Source organism: Pelodiscus sinensis, chromosome 6 (genome assembly GCF_049634645.1).
Source record: "Pelodiscus sinensis isolate JC-2024 chromosome 6, ASM4963464v1, whole genome shotgun sequence".
NCBI lineage: Eukaryota > Metazoa > Chordata > Testudines > Trionychidae > Pelodiscus > Pelodiscus sinensis.
This window is the reverse complement of record NC_134716.1, coordinates 48,476,547-48,494,587: the sequence shown is the minus strand read 5'-3', so window position 1 is coordinate 48,494,587 and position 18,041 is coordinate 48,476,547. Positions and strand designations below refer to the sequence as shown.

The following is an 18,041-nucleotide window of genomic DNA, read 5'->3' as shown; positions in this document are numbered from 1 at the left end:
CCCTGTAAGCAGTGGAAGTGTTGGTAATGCTGCTAGACAATATTGACTTCCCATGGTCCAGCAAGTTCACTGGGCAGGTCCGAGGGTGCCAGACTAGAGAGGTTCAGCCTATAACTTAATGTAAAAGTTACTTTATTTCTAAGAGATCTCATGAAGTTCATGTCTTTTTTTGTGGGGGAGAGGTTCTCAATGATCTGTCAAAATGGATAATTTTGTGATATAAAATTGTGAAATGTAACTATTCTCCTGTAATTTTGATAATCTGCTCTCATAGGACCACTTGCTATTCTTTTCCCACCCTAATGAAACTAGGTCACTGGTTTTTGGCACTCATTCAAGTTGTGAGATTATTTTGTGTTCAAGGCACTGTCTAGAAATAGTGATGTAATGTCAGCAAGGCCACTTTTCATTTCACTAACATAATTTCCAGTGCCCTGGAATTAATTTATTCACTGACCTGTTAATAACTGCAATCCGTCACCAGTTTACAGAGGCAAAAGAAACGTCTGGAAATAGTCATGGTCACTGTATTAGATGATTAGTTACAGGATTTTCATATGCTGTAGTATTTTGGTTTTGATCATGTTGAAGTGTCTAGTTTTAGTTTATGAAAACCAACTAGCTACTTAAACAGTGAAAAGTATTTGTAGTTGATAAATATCTTGAAGGCATAAGCAATTTCCAGTGGTTGCTTTATAGAACTTTATACCAGTAGATATCTTAGTCACACATTCTGGATAACTTTGGGGGGAAATCTGAATGTAGAATGTTCAAGGCATATACAATTATTTTAAGAATCTAATATTTTAAAAATGCATTATTATTTTACTACTATGAATTTATTAAATAAAATATAGGCTGCTGTTACACATTAGAATTTTTTTTCAAGGCAATTCATACAGTTGTATAAAAAATGTTCAGTGTGTATATGTATAATTGTGTCATGCACTATTGGTTCTTGTGGTAACATTACTAATTGAGGGTTAGAATTAGAAGAGGAAGTATATTATTCTATGTTGCACAGAAGCAGCATGCTAATAAAGGACACGGTATAATATACATCCTCATGAGAAGAATTGTGATTTTGTGTGCCTGGTCTCTGCATAGTTCTTCGTCTATTGAAGGCAGTCCAGCTAACATTAAAGAATATCTTAATCAGGGCTGGCTCTAGGCACCAGCAAATCAAGCATGTGCTTGGGGTGGCACATTTCTAGGGTCGGGATTTCCAGATAAGCAGCCGCCCCTGGCAATACCCGGCCCTGCCCCGCCGATTTTAAAGGGCTGCAGGAGCTCAGCTCTGGCTGCGTGTCCCCAGGAGCTAGCTGCGGAGTGTGGCATGGCCAGGCTCCGCCCTGCCAGCTCCAGTCCTGCCGGGGCCCCAGCCCCCTTCACCAGCGAGAGATCGCTCCCTGCTGGCCATCCAGGTCGCTGCGCCCACCCCGCCCTGCACCCCTCTGGCTCCGCGCTGCCCCTGCACCTCTCACCCTGCTTCTCTGCACCACGGACCCCCTGCTCTCCCTGTTCCCTGTGACTGTCTGGCTCTGTGCTGCCCTGGCACCCTGTACCCTGCTGCCCCCAGTCCCTTCGCCCGTCTGGCTCTGTGCCCCCTCTGTACCCTGCAGTCTCTCTTCCCTGCGCCCCTCTGGGTCTGTGCCCCCCATTCCCTGCATTGCCTCTGGACCCTGATCCCTCTGCCCCTACCATTCTCCGTGTCCCATTCCCCATGCCTCCCCTGCACCCCACACCCTGCTCCCCCAATCTCTGCGTCCCTCTGGCTCTGCACCTCCCGTTCCCCACGCCACCCCTGTGCCCCCCACACTGTTCCCCATGCCCCTCTGGCTCTGCGCACCCCAGTCTTCCTGCTTCCCCTGGTCCCCACGCCCCTCTGGCTTGCGCTGTCCCTGCATGCTGCTCTCCATGTGGGTCTGGAGTGAGGGTGCTTGTTCATAGGGAGGGGCTGGACAGGGCAGGGAAAAGGCTGTTGTAACCTAGCAGCGAGTGAAAGGGGAGGGGGAGTTTACTTGAAGCACCTTTGCCTTTTGTGGAAAAAAAAATAATTAAAATTATATTCGCTATTTATAGGGTTAAAATGCCTGGACGAAAATGAAAACAACAACAACAACAAATTGCAAAGTGCAAACATGTAAAAGCCAACAAAAGAGGGGAGAAGCAGCCAAAAAATATTTTGCTTGGGGCGGCAAAAAACCTAGAGCTGGCCCTGATCTTAATGTACCAGAAGTGGGATTTTCAAAAAAGTCATAGCTTTCTTCTTTGAGTGGCCTTTGCATATTTTCACTTGTGCATCCAAGATGCTTGCTCTGCAAGCTTCTGGACAGCAATGTCCACTACTAGGGCCACACACCCTTCCTGGAGCATTTGGAAGGTATAAAATGAGACAGTGAGCTTATCTGCTCTGAGATTTATTTGAGCAGCCAAAGATGCAGGAAGCTTGGATTGTTCACAGCATCCTCCACACTTTCCTCATTTCTCTCTCTCTCTCTCTCTCTCTTATTCTGCCCTTATGGAGCCAATTTTGTTTATAGCTTGTCAGGTAGGTTTAAAATAAGAGATGCCTATCCATCACAGTATTTGAACCACAGAGGCTGGGAGAGGGAGGGGAAAGTGGCACTCCTCAAACATTAGGCCCAGACAGCTAAGCTGTAACCAGGGCTTTTTTTGTGATGGTACTGCCCAGTACGCAGTACCAGCACCTCCAGTCAGAGCTCAACAACTTTTCCCTTGGAGTACCCGGCACGTTTTGTAAAACAAACAAACAGTAGCACTGAATGTAACTGATTACAGTAAACTTCCGATAATCCTGCACCTTTAGGACCCAGGGGGTGCCGGATTATCAGATATGCCGGACTATCAGGAGGGGGGGGGCTATGAGGGGTCTGGGGTGGGGTGGGGGGATGCTACCCCAGACCCCCTCATAGCCCTCCCTTCTGATAGTCCGGCTCTGCCCCAGGAGTCCCTGATTCAGCCGCTGCTGGTCAGTTTCAGCAGCGGCTGAATCGGGGGCGCCTGCAGCAGAGCAGCAGGGGTGTTGCTGGGTTGGTCCGGTAGCGCCGACCCTTGGCGCCGCGAGACCAACCCGTCAGCACCCCAGCTGCTCTTGGGGATGCCTGGGGCAGAGCAGCTGTGGTGCTGATGGGTTGGTCCCGCAGCGCCGCTCCTCGGCGCTACTGGACCAACTCAGCAGCACCCCAGCTGCTCTGCCCCAGGTGTCCCCAAGTCAGCTGCTGCTGAAACTTATCAGCGGCTGACTCCAGAAAGTCCTTGGTGCTGCGGGGACCAACCCAGCAGGACCCCAGCTGCTCTGTCCCAGGCGTTCTGATTCAGCTACTGCTGAAACTGACCAGGGCTGACTCCAGAAAGCCTGGGGCAGAGCAGCTCTGCCTCTGGCTTTCTGGAGTCAGCTGCTGGTCAATTTCAGCAGCGGTTGAATCCGGGACAGCTGGGGTGCTGCTGGGTTGGTCCCGCAGCCCCGAGGGGCAGCGCTACTGGACCTACCCGGCAGTACTCCAGCTGTTCTGCCCCCTGCTTCCCGGATTCAGCGCTGGTCAGTTTTAGCAGTGGCTGAATCGGGGAAGCTGGGGGCAGAGCAGCTCCAATGGTCCGGCTGCCTGGAGAACTTCCGGGTTCCTGATGGTGCCGGACCATCAGGAGTGCCGGACCGTCAGATGCTGGACCATCGGAGTTTTACTGTATATCCAACATTATCTTCAAAGATAGTCCTCTAGGGTTTGGCTGTCTCTCTCAGCCCTACTTGTGAAGGAGGTTTCTCAGTGTGCTCACTGTCATGGTCCCTGACTGTACAGGTTGATCTTAGAGACCCATCTGTGTGCCTAAAATGATTTTAGGTCTTGGAGCTAGTTTCTAAGGGTATGGCTACACTACAGCGTTATTTTGAAATATCTTAAAATAGTTAATTCTAAATAAGTTATTTTGAAATAACGCGTCTACACACAAAATGCATTTCAAAATAGCGCGTCCACACTGATTGGACACTGAATCACATTTAAAGCCAGCTGAAACCGGTTCCAGCAGGGCATCAGGTCTGGAGTTGCTTTGTGTGGCTGCTGCCTGAGGCTTGTGCTTAAAGGGACCCCCCTGGACAGTTCTCAGCTTTCCCTGCTTGCTTGCCTACCTCGCAGAGGGACAGTAAAGTGTTTTTTCTCTCTGCTTGCTTTGGTTGCCCTGACTTGGGACACCACAGCACTTGGCACCATGGAGCCAGAGCTCCCCTGGGCACTCTAGTGCTCTTTTTGGATGTCTTGCTGCAAACCTGGTAGTAACTGCTGGAGACTGCCTGGCAGCATCTGCTGCAGCCCAGGCCCTCTTCCAGACCCCCCCTAGGGGCTGGAGAGGAGCAGCAGCAGCGCCCAAATGCCAGTGTGCCATGCTGCATCTGGCATCTGGACACCAGCAGTGACTGGTGGTACCACATCATCCTGGAGCGCTGGGGAGACCAGCAATGGACCCAGAACTTCAGGATGAAGGACAACTTCCTCGAGCTCTGTGAGTGGCTCGCCCCTGCTCTGCAGCAATGGGTCACACACATGAGGCCCGCCATTCCCCTCCACAAGCGTGTGGCCATCGCCCTCTGGAAGCTCTCCATGCCGGATAGCTACTGATCTGTGGCAAACCAGTTCGGCGTTGGGAGATCCACCGTCGGAGCAGTGCTTATGCAGGTATGGCAATCTCCAGCCACTGTTCTGGGGGGGGATGGGCTGCCCTAGGAGAAAGCGGGGGAGGTGGTGCAAGTCCCCTTCCTGGGAGGGTTTGTTCTGTCCCAGCCTCACTATGGACTGCCCGCGGTGGCCAGGATTGCAGGGGGGGTTTCTCCTGAGGAGTGCGGGCACGGGGCAGTGGAGAGGAAGGAACACTCTCAGCCACCCTGGCACCCCAGTGACTATGTTTTTTGTGTCCCTCTGCAGATGATCAAGGCCTTCAACAGAGTGCTGCTCTGCAGAGTCATCCGCCTCACTGATTTGGATGCGGTCATCGAGGGGTTTGGCACCCTGGGCTTCCCCAACTGCCAGGGGGGCAATCAACGGGATGCACATCCCCATCCATGCCCCAGAACACTAGGCCTCCCTGTACATCAACTGGAAGGGATACTACTTGGTCATCGTGCAGGCTGTGTCTGACCACTGGGACCAGTTCGTGGATATTAACGTGGGTTGGTCCGACAAAGCACACAGCACACGGGTTTACCGCAATTCCTCCGTGTGCCAAAGGCTGCATGCCGAGACTTTCTTCCCTGACTGCCACATCAGGGTCAGGGATGTGGATGTACCTGTTTGCCTGGTGGGGGATGAGGCCTATCCCCTACAATCCTGGCTGATGAAACCCTACACGGGACACCTTAACCCCTTCTGACAGGGCTTTAATGTCAAGCTCGGCAGGGCCCGCATCATGATGGAGGGGGTGTTTGGCCAAGTGAAGGCCCATTTTGGATGCCTCCACATCTGCCTGGACCTATCCGAGCTGAATATTCCATACGTGGTGGCACCATGTTGTGTGCTGCATAATTTGTGCGAGAGGAAGGGGGAGACTTTCCTGCCAGCCTGAATGACAGAGGCCCACCTCTTGGCTGGCCTCTATGCGCAGCCCCACACGGCTGCCAGCCGGGAGGTCCACCCCTGCGGGACAGCTTCCACCCAGAGGAGGAGTGAAGTCTCCCTGGCGTGCCCCACTGAGGCCTTGTGCCTTATTCCACCCTCACGTCCTTCCACTTTCCCCTTCCTAACCCCCCCTTCCAGATATAAAATAAAAACACATGTGTTGCCAAAAACAAACTCTCTTTACTGACCATAACTGGGGTCAGGAGGGAATTACGGTAGGAGAGAGGCGGGGGAAACCTGGGAGGAGGGAGCTGGAAGGGCGAAGCAAGGGGAGGAAGGTGGAGGAGAAGCTCAGGGTTGGGGGTCTTGCTGGTCTACCTGTCTCCCAGGACTGTGGGTGCGGGGACCTCGGCATCCCCGGGGGGGAGCGGGTAGGGAGGGTGGACGAGGGGAGGAAGAAGCAGGAGGAGGAGCAGGAGTGACAGCTGGGGTGGCCGCAGGGGCTGGAGCGGCAGCAGGCAGCAATCTCTGCACCAGGGTCTTCAGGTGGTCGCAGATGGCACGGCCCTGGTCAAGCAGCTCTTTCGCCACAGCTGCAGGTCTTCCTGCACCCTGTGCTGGCTGTGTACCTGCCTTCGCAGTAACTCCTGGTGCTGCCACTGGTGGTACTCCTTGTTCTGGGTGAGCCTGCTGGCCCGGGTGCAGGATGTTGTCCTGGGCGGGGTAGTGTGCCCTGCACTCACAGCTTAGGCGGCTGTGGAGAAACACGAGAAGTGGTCAGTTATCCCGGGGGACACAGTGGGTGAAGCCCAGCCCCCCTTTGCAAGGCGAGGACGGCAGGTCTCCGCACCATCATGTCCTGCTATCCCTGCAGTGTGAGCTGGCCCCTGTGCTGTATATAGTGTGGGTGGGGTGAGGGGGAGGGAAGGGGAGATGTGCCCTGCCTCTGCGTAGAGGAGGGTTCTGGAGGGAGGGCATCGTGCAGTGTCCCTCCCCGGGGTCAGGAGCATGTCATATGCCTTCATACGTATATGTGTGCGGGTAACAGGCCTGGCACGGCACATGCACAGGTTGACATGTGATGGCACTCACATGTCAAGCCCTCCCCTCGATGACCATGGTCAGAAAGGCCCACATGCCCGATATCTGGGTTCCCTCTCTCCCTGCCCCGCATAAGGGGACAGTGATGGCACTCACATGTCAAGCCCTCCCTGGCCTCAGATGACACCGGTGACAGGCTTGCTGGGATGGCTCAGGAGTCCTTAGTGCGGGACAGGCTCCCTCCAGGCTCCTGCAGCTCCTGGCCATTGTCTTCTGTGTCATGGGCAGGGCCCTCTTCCCCGGGGTCAATGACACGGTCCAGGGCATCATAATAGGGGCAGAGGTCCAGGTCAGCCCCTGGTTGGGAGCTGCCCCCTGAGGCCCTGGCATAGGTCTGCCGCAGCTCTTTGATTTTCATGCGCACCTGATCCTGGGAGCGCATGTGGCCATTGATGGTAAGGCTGTCAGCTATCTTCCTGTAGATGGCTGCGTTCCTTCGTCTAGTGTGGAGATTGTGGACCTTGGAGGCCTCCCCACAAACCTCAATGAGGTCCACAATCTCCGCACTAGACCAAGAAGGCACCTGCCTTTTGCAGCCCCTGGCAGGCTCCTGGGAGCTGCCAGCCTGCTCCTGGCAAGTGGTGGAGGACTGGGTGCCACTGGGTTGCTGGCTCATGCTGGGCCAGGTGTACGGACTTCTGGCTCTGTGCTGGCAGGCTTGCAGCTGGCACAGGCACTGTGGCCAGAGTCTACCCCTTAAAGGGCTCCGGGGCTGGGAGGGCAGGGAGCAGAAGAGTTTTCCTGGTTGTGCCCGGAGTGGCCACTAGCGCACCCTGGGAAGGGCTGGAGGCCCCCTATTTTGAAATGTGTTTACACAGTGCTTATTTCGATTTAGCTGTTTCGAATTTGGCGTTATTCCTTGTGGAATGAGGTTCACCAAATACGAAGTAAGCGCTCCGCTATTTTGAATTAATTTCAAAATAGCGGTTTGGCTGTGTAGACGCTAGGAAAGTTACTTAGAAATAACAGCTGTTATTTCGAAATAACTTTGCTGTGTAGACATACCCTAAGAGATCTAGAGCCACACAGATCAGAACCTGTAAGCAAGCTCAGATCTTGGGGCTGTACATCCCGGATTTGAATCTGGCAGCTGAGCATGGATCCAGAGTGGCAAAGTTAGGATCTGGATCTGGCAGCCAAACAGATCTGGGTCTGAAAAATCCAGATGAAGCATGGATCTGGCATCCACAAAATCACAAAAGAGCACAAATACAGAGCTTCCCCCTAGAACACCCCTCAAAAGCAAGTGGAGTATTTATCAGAAGCTGACAAGCAGGGATCTGGAGCCACAAATCAAGCCTGCTTTGGGATCTAGCAGCCAAACATGGTTCTAGGGTGAGAACCTGAATCCAGATATTACAGTTCAACATGAAGGGTTACCAAGCACAGTTGGCAAGAAGGGATCCAGGCAACATGAGGATCTAACATTTTTTACTGTTGAGTACATGTGTCTTGTGGTCCCAAATCCACCCAGGTCAGTGGACTGTAGTATTCAGTTCCAACACCATGATCTTTGCCGAGCTACTTGCCTTTTTGGTTCTATGCTCCTCATAGGGATCTGATCAAAGAGATCTGTTGTGGAGATCCTCACAACACTGAAATGTAAGAAGCTTTTCATCAGATCCAAGGTCATGTTGCAGGATAGTGGTTTTACATTGTGCTTCCTGTTTTGGGCTTTTTCAGATGCAAAAAATTGATGCCCTGCTTTTGGTAGAGGTTTTTCGCTCCTTTCAAAGCTCTGTTAAGACGCTTACTATATAGGGGTACGTCTACACTACAGCGCTAATTCGAACTAACTTAGTTCGAATTAGTTAATTCGAACTAAGCTAATTCGAACTAACGCATCTAGAACTAAAAACTAGTTCGAATTAGCATTTTGCTAATTCGAACTAGCGCGTCCACACTGATTGGACGCAGGGGGGCAATTAAGGGCGGCTGAAACAGGTTCTGGCAGGGCATCAGGTCAGTAGTTGCTTTGTGTGGCTGCTGTCTGAGGCTATCTGAGGCTTGTGCTTAAAGGGACCCCCCCGGACAGCTGGTTCTCAGCTTTTCCTGCTTGCTTGCCAACCTTGCTGAGGGACAGCAAAGCGTTGGTCTCTGTGCCCATCTGTGTTGGTGCTTCCCTTCGGGGATGCCGCCGCAGGTGGCAACATGGAGCCAGAGCTCGCCCTGCACCTTCTGGTGCACTTTCTAGACTTGCTGCTGCAAGCCTGCCACCAATGGCTTGAGGCTGCCTGGCACCACCTGGTGCACGTCAGCCCCCTGCCTCTCCGCCTGGACGCCCTGGGGGCCATGGAGGAGCCGTGGCGGCGCCCCGGCACCGGCGTGCCCCGCCGCATCTGGCGTCTGGACACCAGCACCGACTGGTGGGACCGCATCGTCCTGGAGCGCTGGGAGGACCGACAGTGGACCCAGAACTTCAGGATGGGGAGGGACACCTTCCTGGAGCTCGGCGAGTGGCTCGCCCCTGCCCTGCGCAGAAGGGACACTCGCTTGAGGCCCGCCATCCCCCTCCAGAAGCGGGTGGCCATCGCCCTCTGGAAACTCTCCACGCCGGACAGCTACCAATCCGTCGGGAACCAGTTCGGCGTGGGGAGATCCACCGTCGGAGCGGTGCTCATGCAGGTATGGCACTCGTCGGCCACCGCGCCGGGGGGAGGGGGGCTGCGAGGAGGGGATGGGCTGCCCCAGGGACAAAGGGGGGGCAGGAGGAGGCGAACGCGTCCCGCATCGGAGGGGTCGGTCTGTCCCGGCCATACTACACGCTGCCAGGGGGGTTGCTTCCGGGAGTGGGGCGCAGGGCACTGCCAGGGCACGAATGCTCCCAACCACCCAGGCGCCCCACTGATTGGCTGTGTCTCTCTCCGCAGGTGGTCAAGGCCATCAACCGGGTGCTGCTCCACAGGGTGGTCTGCCTCGCCGACCTGGATGCTGTCATCCGGGGATTCGGCGCCCTCGGCTTCCCCAACTGCGGGGGGGGGGGGGCATTGACGGGACGCACATCCCCATCCGTGCCCCGGAACACCAGGCATCCCGGTACGTCAACCGCAAGGGGTACTTCTCCGTGATCCTGCAGGCTGTGTGTGACCACTGGGGACAGTTCATGGACATTAATGTGGGCTGGTCCGGCAAAGCACACGATGCCCGGGTGTACCACAACTCCTCCGTGTGCCAGCGGCTGCAGGCCGGGACCTTCTTCCCCGAACGCCACATCAGGGTCGGGGACGTGGACATGCCCGTGTGCCTGGTGGGGGATGCCGCCTACCCACTGTAGCCGTGGCTGATGAAGCCCTACACGGGGCACCTCAATCCCTCCCGCCAGGCCTTCAATGCCAGGCTGACCAGGGCCCGCATCGTGGTGGAAGGGGCCTTCGGGCGACTGAAAGCCCGCTTTCGATGCCTCCTCACCCGTCTGGACCTGGCCGAGCACAACATCCCTCCTGTGGTGGCAGCATGTTGTATGCTCCACAATTTATGTGAGCGAAAGGGGGAGGCTTTACTGCCAGCCTGGATGGCTGAGGCTGACCGCATGGCTGGACACTACCGTCAGCCCCGCACCGCCGCCGTCCGGGAAGCCCAGTGGGGGGCCGTCCGGATCCGAGAAGCCCTGCGGGAGAGCTTCCTGGTGGAGGAGGAGGACTGACCTCTCCCTTGCATGCCCCACTGGGGCCTTCTTCCACCCAACCCACCTTCCCCTTTCCCCTCCCTACCTACTGTCAAATAAAGACACCTGTTTTTCAAACAAAAATGGCTTTTTATTTAACATAACTGGGGTGGGGGGAGGGAGGAAGAAGGGTGGGAGAGGGGAGGGGAAAACCTGGGACGAGGGAGCAGGAAGGGGAGGGAAGGGAGGAAGGGAAAGGAAAGCTCAGAGTCCGGGAGTCCGGCTGCCTCTCCCGTCTCGCCACACTGCGGATCCGGGGGCGTCGGTGGGGAATGGTTGTGGAGGGTGGGGCAGGAGGGACGGGGGAGTGTGGAGGAAGCAGGAGCGGGAGCAGGAGGGGGAGCTGGGGGAGCAGGGGGAGGAGCAGGGGGAGCAGGAGCAGGAGGAATTGGGAAGCGGTCGAGCAGGCTCTGGACGTGGCCTCGCAGGGCACGGCCCTGCTCCTCCAGGGCCTCCAAACTCCTCCGGCGCAGCCTCAGGTCCTCCTGGACCCAGTGGTCCTGGAGACGGAGCTGTTGCTCCAGGAACTGGAGGTGCCGCCTCTGGTACTCCTCTTGGTTCCTGGCTCTCCTGCTGGCCCGGGCGTGGGTGGCTGCTGCAGGCGGGGTGGTGCGCCCTGCAGGCCCAGGTGCTGCGGCTGTGGTGCAACAAGAACAGCGGTCAATTACCCCAGGGCCCAGGTGTGTGAAACCCAGCTCCCCTCTGCAAGGCCAAGGTCCCTGCAGGATCCCCAGCTGCTGCTCCGTGGTGGGCAAGGCCCAGGCGCACGGTCCCGGGGCTCCCTCTCGCCCCAGCCCCCCGTACACATAAGGGGAGCACGATGGTACTCACAGGTGGACACCTCCCCGGCCTCGGACGACACAGGCGTGCGGCTCTGTGGGGTGCCTCGGGAGTCCCGGGTCCTGGGCAGGCTGCCGGCAGGCTCCTGGCTCTTGGAGCGGTCCCTCTGCCCCGGGGTCTATCACATCCCCGGGGGGCAGGGACGGCATGAGCCCCCAGGAGGCGGTCCAGAGCCTGGAAGTGGGGGCAGGCCTCCGGGTCGGCCCCTGGCAGGCAGGCCCGGTAGTAGGACTGCCGCAGGTCTTTGATTTTGCAGCGCACCTGCTCCTGGCTGCGCTGGCTCCTGGCTGCGCACCTGCTCCTGGCGGCCAGGCTGGCAGCCATGCGGCCGTAGACTGCCGCGTTCCTGTGGCTAGTGCGGAGATCGTGGACATTGGAAGCTTCCCCCCAAAACTCGAGGAGGTCCACGATCTCCGCACTAGACCACGCGGGCGCCCGCCTCTTGCGGCCCCGGGCAAGGTCCTGGGAGCGGCCAGGCTGGTCCCGGGAAGAGGGGGAGGGCTGGGTGTCCTCGGGTGGCTGGCTCATGGGTGTCAGGTGCAGGGTGTGCTGGCATGGGTGCTGGCAGCCTTGCAACTGGCACAAACTATGTAGCCAGCCCATGGCCCTTTAAGGGCTCCGGGGCTGGGAGGGGGGCAGACAAGTTTGCCTGGTGTTGGCCAGAGTGGCCACCAGGGCAAGCTGGGAAGGGCTAGCCTCCCACTAGTTCGAATTAAGGGTCTACACAGCCCTTAATTCGAACTAGCGAGTTCGAACTAGGCTTAATCCTCGTAAAATGAGGTTTTCCTAGTTCGAACTAAGCACTCCGTTAGTTCGAATTAAGTTCGAACTAACGGAGCGCTAGTGTAGCGCCTATGAAAGTTAGTTCGAACTAACGTCCGTTAGTTCGAACTAACTTTGTAGTGTAGACATACCCTAGGTGAGTAGATAGAGCTGGAACCATTTTTAGACTCTTTTACTATCAAAATTCTTAGAAGCCAGTTTGCATGTGTAAAGGGACTGTTAGCCCCTTATTGAAACTCTGTGGGAGTTTTTTGATTTGCCAGCTCCCAGTATCAAAAGGGGAAGGGTCCATGAGACTGACAGACCCCAGAGACAATGGAAAGCAGCCAACACTCCAGCTCAGCCTGACTGACAAGTTGGACAGGCCAGTGAGAAAAGCAAGAGGCCAGGACCCGTCCTCCGTGTGAGCTGGGATTGTTCTGGGTCTCTCTGTGCAAGGAGAGAGCTGAGAGACTGCTAAGAGGAGTGCAAGCTGTGCTGAGGGGCAGGTTTTTGCAGCAGCAGAGCCAGACACACACAGCTCAAGGAGCGCAGACCCTGTGTTGAGCAGCAGACTGGCAGTGCTCAGAAAGCCAAAAGGAACAGAAGCAACGCAAGGAGCTAGAGATTGGCCAAGCAGCACAGCCTGCAGCTGGATGTGTTGAGCAGCTGGGAACTGCAAAGTGTGGGGAGAGGCTCTGGACTGGGAGAGGGGTCTGGCCACTTAGAGCTTGAGGCTGTGTGGTTACTGCCAGAGCAAGTGTGTCCAGCCTGCAGCCCCCTGCAGCACATCCAGGGCCTCTAAGGAAGAGACTGTGAACTGTCCTTACACTCTGCAGACTGCTGTTTTGATGTCCCCGTGCTACAGAGCAGGGCTGTGTGTTCTCATTTAACCATTCTCATTTTTTTCTTATTCTTTTCTCTTTAATCAGTTGATGTTTAATAAATTGTATTTGCTTTGAACCTGATGAAATGATCACTGGGCCAAGAAAGCATGCAGTGTAAAGAGAGCACCTCGGAGTGGGGACACCCTAACTCCTGCTCTTAGTGACTACAGGGTTGGGGATTAAGCCCCAGGAAACCTGGGCCCAGCCTTGTTGGGGTTTTGAGGACTCTGCTACTCAGGAGAGTGGAAGGGGAGCCCTCAGGATCAGGGGAGCCGTGGGGTAAAGGAAGTGGGAGCGGGGAATCAGATCCTTTCGCTCGTCCATTTCACCGGGGTGTATAGAAGCCAGGAAAGTTCCCCACAATAGCGGGACCATTCCCCCTCTTACACATGGCTCTGCTGTTCCTCAGTACCTTTGGTATAGGACCTCTTGGGCTTCCATTCTTTGCCTATGGGCTAAATGGTAGAAGAGATATTCAGGCATCCAGGACTCTGTTCATAAGAACATAGCAGCTGCGGATCTGACAGGATAAGAACTGATGCCTGGATCATAGAATCCCTTTTGGGTTTCAAGTTACTTGCAAAGGTAACCCTTAGAATGTGAAGGTACCACATTCACATCAGCCATTCTGAGATCTCATAAACCCAAAGATTTCTCTGGGCCTGCTGCAGACACAGGCTGCTTCACAGCAGCAACCCCTGTCTGCGAGTGGTCTGAGCTTCCTGTGGACAGAGACTGTTCCACAGCCCTGATAGAGGCAGCAGCATGGTGAGGGCTTAGCAAGCAATCTCCATAGAAGTTTGTCATAGAAAAGCCACAGGAGGGATCAGAGTAACACTTGTTATACTAGGAAATAAGATACCGAAACAAAGTGAATTTCCATCTTTCTGAATTTAAATTGTGTGTTCTTATTGAACTTTAATTTTGGTTAATATAAAAAAATCAGAGGAGGAAAACAAACCAGAACTTATTTAAGATCCTGTTGATTGCACTCTGGATAGAAAAAAAGAAAGATTAAGACTAAATGCTGTTTGCTGTAATTACTCTGTCTGAAAAAGCACTGGTAGCTGTCGGGTGTTGATTGAAATCTACTGACGTTTGACACCAGATGCATGAATTAATTGCTTAAAAGTTGGCTATGAATAAGATGGAACATGGCTTTTAGATCAGATTTTCTGCAGATTTTATTAAATGAATAAACAATACTCTAGGGCAGCCTACATTAGGTTAAATACACTGGGCCTAAACCCAAATAGTTTTTATGGAACTGGATCCATGATGGTAAAAATACTAGTATCCTGCCCACAGGTGAAGCATTACAAGTCAGAATTTCACTGTTGTGCTTGCAGCCTTGAAACTTGTTCCCAGTCAAGTTTATTACCACTTATGCAATAGAAAGCCCCATGGACATTACGCTATGTACTTGAAAGTGCCAAATGTCCTTTAGCTTTTACTCTATTTCTTGGAATACTAGATCACCTAGTACCTAATGCTGTGGCTGCACAGCATGTTTTGTAAGACTGGGAGAGCAAAGAATAAGAAGTTAATAAATACACTGTAGAATCACATGATAACCTGTTCTGTTCAGCCCTTAGTAGGCACCTGGCATTGGCCACCATCAGAAGACAGGATACTGGGCTAGATGGACCTTTGGTTGACCCAGTATGGCCATTCTTATGAAGGAACTGTCTTGCCTTTCAAATACATTCTGAAAGAAAATGGTGAATGTAGGAAAATGTCATGTATTCTACAACTAATACAAGGCTGAATAATGTCCATGATTGGTGTAACCAACTGCTGGATTTCTCATGTGAGCTCCCAGAACATTTCTGAGAGGTTCATGATAGCTAGTTGGCGTCAGTCCACCACAAATCAAGACAAAATATAAGTAACGCAGTTGCTAATCTCTGTTTACTGTGACCTTTGTGTTCCCTTCCCCAGCAAGGCTTTGGAAACCATGCCCCTCCCTATCATAATTTTCTTAAACAAGAGAAATTGATGGCCAAATTAATATGAAGTTAAGCACTGCCTTTTACCTCTCCAGAATATCATAGAACCATAGAAATGTAGGGCTGAAAGGTACTTCAAAAGGTTATCTAGTCCATCCTCCTATGTTGAGGCAAGACAAAGTATATATACTTAGATCATCCCTGAGCGGTGTTTGTCTAAGCTATTCTTAAAACACGTTCAGTAATGGGGATTCCTCAGCCTCCCTAGGAAGCCTATTCTGGAGCTTAATTATCCTTATAATTAGAAAGCTTTTCCTAATATCTAACCTAGATCTCCTTTGCAGCAAATTAGGCCCAATATTTCTTGCCCTGCTTTCAATAGACATAGAGAACAATTGATCATCATTATCTTTGATAGCCTTTAAAATATGCGAAGACACTTATCAGATTGCCTCTCATTCTTTTGTTTCAAAACTAAACATGCCCAGGTTATTTAATCTTTCTTCATAGGTGAGGTTCTAAATCTTTTATAATTTTGTTGCTCTCCTCTGAATGCTCTCCAGTTTGTCCATATCTTTTTGGAAGTATGTTGTCAAGAATTGGAGATAGTACTCCAACTAAGGCTTTAGTTGTGGTGAGAAAAGTGAGATGATTACCTTCCATGTCCTAGTCCTGTTAAAATGCCTCATCAAAGAAAGTAAATAGATCTGGCATTATTTGTTCTTGACAAATGCATGTTGACTATTTCTTATAACATTATTATCCTCTGAGTGCTTACAAATTGATTGTTTAATAATGTGTTCCAATATCTGTTCAGGTATTAAAGTTAGGAAGATTCGTCTTATAATTCTCAGGTCCTCTTTGTTCTCCTTTTTAAAGAGAGGTACTATGCTTACCCTTCTCCAGTCTTCTGGAACCTCATCTGTACTCCTGGAGTTCTCAAAGAAAAACACTCACTGTCCTAAGTTTGTGTCAGCTAGTTTTTTAAGTATTCTTGGGTGACTTTCATCAAGCCCGGCTCAGTTGAATACATATTTTGGATAGCACTTCTTTCCCTTTTTGTTAATATCAATTGTGTTATGTATCTGGTCACAATTTATCTTTTTAGTGAAGAGTGAAGGGAAAAAAGGCATTAACCACCTTAGCTTTTTCTTTTATATCATTCATTATTAGCTCTCCTTTCCTGATAAGCAGAGGACCAAAATCTTTGTCTCTCTTGCTCCTAATATTTTTATAGAGCCTGTTCATATTGCCTTTTAAGTCCTTTGCTAAATGTAATTTATTTTGTGCCTTAGCTTTTCTGATTTTTCTCCCTACGTGACTTTAATATTGTCTCTTCGATAAACTATCAGCTGTCCTGCACTTCTTTTCCTCTTAGATTTTCTTCCCATGGGACTTTACCTACCAGTTTTCTACATTTGTTAAAGTCTGCTTTTTTTAAAATTCTTTGTCTTTATTCTGCTGCTCTCGCTTCTTTTTTTCCTTAGAATCACAAAGGTGATAATGTCATGATCAAGTTGACCGAAATTTCTTTTCATCTTCTGAAAAAAGGCAATTAGGCAGCCAATTACTCCCTATTGGACAGAATCATAGTATTTGTGGTTATTGCCTCCACTTTTTGAAATGAGAAGTTTTCCTCTGTGCAGTCCAAGAACTTATTTTTGTAGGTAAAGTTCTCTATTACTAGATCTTCTGTTTTGAATATTTCTGTTTTGTACTAGAAATGGCTCCTCCACCTCCTACTCCTGGTATTGTATCTATATTAAATCCCTACCATGACATTGTCTCTGTGTTTTCCTCCTTTACCTTCACTCAGAAACTTTCAGCTGTTATGCCTTTCACCCCTTTGTTGACCTCAGATCAAGTAAGTGTGTGTGTATTCATGATATATAATGCAACACCTCCTTTTCCTCCTTCCTGTCCTTACTGAACAAACTATGCCCTTCTGTACCAATATTACAGTCATGAGATTTATTCAGCAAAGTCTCTATGATGCCACTTGCACCAATGTTTGAACATCTAAAACCCAGGAAATAAGTGTTATAGTAAAGCAAACTAAAACTTCTGAGAAAAGGGCAACATACAAGAAAAGCTGCTAGATGGGGATGGTGTGTCTACTCTGGAATGACGATAGTCATTGGAAATAAAATAGTCCAATCAGTGCTGTCCAATAATAAGAATACGTGAAGAATGACTAACAAAATGTGCTATTTTGTGTATTGTGCCCCACAGAATTGTATTATTACCTGCTGTTCACTGTGTTGGGGATAACAGGACATAGCCACAGAACTCTTAATATGGGGAGAGGGTTTTCTACAAATGAAGAGACCCATCATCTCTGTACTTAGTTATGTAGATAGTGCAAGTAGAGATTAGGGATGCTAACATGTAGTCATGTAGATTGAGAATCGATCAGTCTGGGCTTATCAGTTAACTCTCATGGTTACACGCATGTATTAGAGGCGGGGTGGGGTGAAGATGTGGGAGGTGGTGCTCATAGAGAAATGGCGTCTGTGGAGTTGCCTTCTCCCCCACGCAGCTGCTTCCCATAGAGATGCTCGTGGTGTGGCTGATACAAAGGCAACAGCGCAGAAGGGGGCTGGCATGAGCCACTACATGTGGGAAGCTGGCTTCCCCCAAGCCGACTCCCCATCTTGTATCAGAAGCAGAAGTGTGGGAGGAGGCAAGCAGGTGCTGGTACAAGTGAGAAGGTGGCTTTCAAGCTGGCTCCCCACATGTACTGACTCCCGCAGACCTGTCTGCCCCACATGCTGCTGCCTCTGTATCAGAGGTGGCAGAGCAGGAGGGGGGACCAGGCGGTAGCCTGTGCTTGCGGGGAGCTGGCTCTTTGTGAGCACCAGGTACTGCCTCTCCCCTGCGTATAAACCTATAATTGCTGAAAATGTCAGCGGTTACACGTTTACAAAAATAAACATTTTTTAACATCGTTAGTACAGATGCACAATAAACTGTTCTTCTCACTAGGAGTTCTGCATGAAGTCTAGTTGTAGACATGTCAGTATATGTATGTTGAAAAGACAAAATAGATGAGATGATAGCTTTTATTGGACCAACTTCTGTTGGTGAGAAGAAAGCTTTTGAGGTCATGAAGAATGGCTCTTAGTGTCTGCTAATTAATTATGCAAATGAAACGCGGCGATATTCCACACTGTGCTTCATTTGCATATGCTTTTCTGCAAGAAGGCTACAGTATAGATGTAGCCTGCGTGTCACAGCTAAATGCAAGATGGAACAGATAATTTAGCAT

At 51.5% G+C, this 18,041-nt stretch overlaps 1 protein-coding gene and 1 long non-coding RNA gene across 8 annotated transcripts in view; one reads left to right on the top strand and one right to left on the bottom strand.

The window, feature by feature from the left end:
- LOC142829863 (uncharacterized) overlaps positions 1 to 6,899 on the bottom strand; it is a 32,185-nt gene extending 25,286 nt beyond the window's left edge. The window contains exon 1 of the long non-coding RNA XR_012904737.1: positions 6,768 to 6,899. This is a non-coding gene — a long non-coding RNA (uncharacterized LOC142829863). The remainder of the gene's footprint in view (positions 1 to 6,767) is intronic.
- Positions 1 to 18,041, top strand: part of AUH (AU RNA binding methylglutaconyl-CoA hydratase) — a 229,250-nt gene that overhangs the window by 131,162 nt on the left and 80,047 nt on the right. The gene's annotated exons all lie outside the window — the stretch shown is intronic.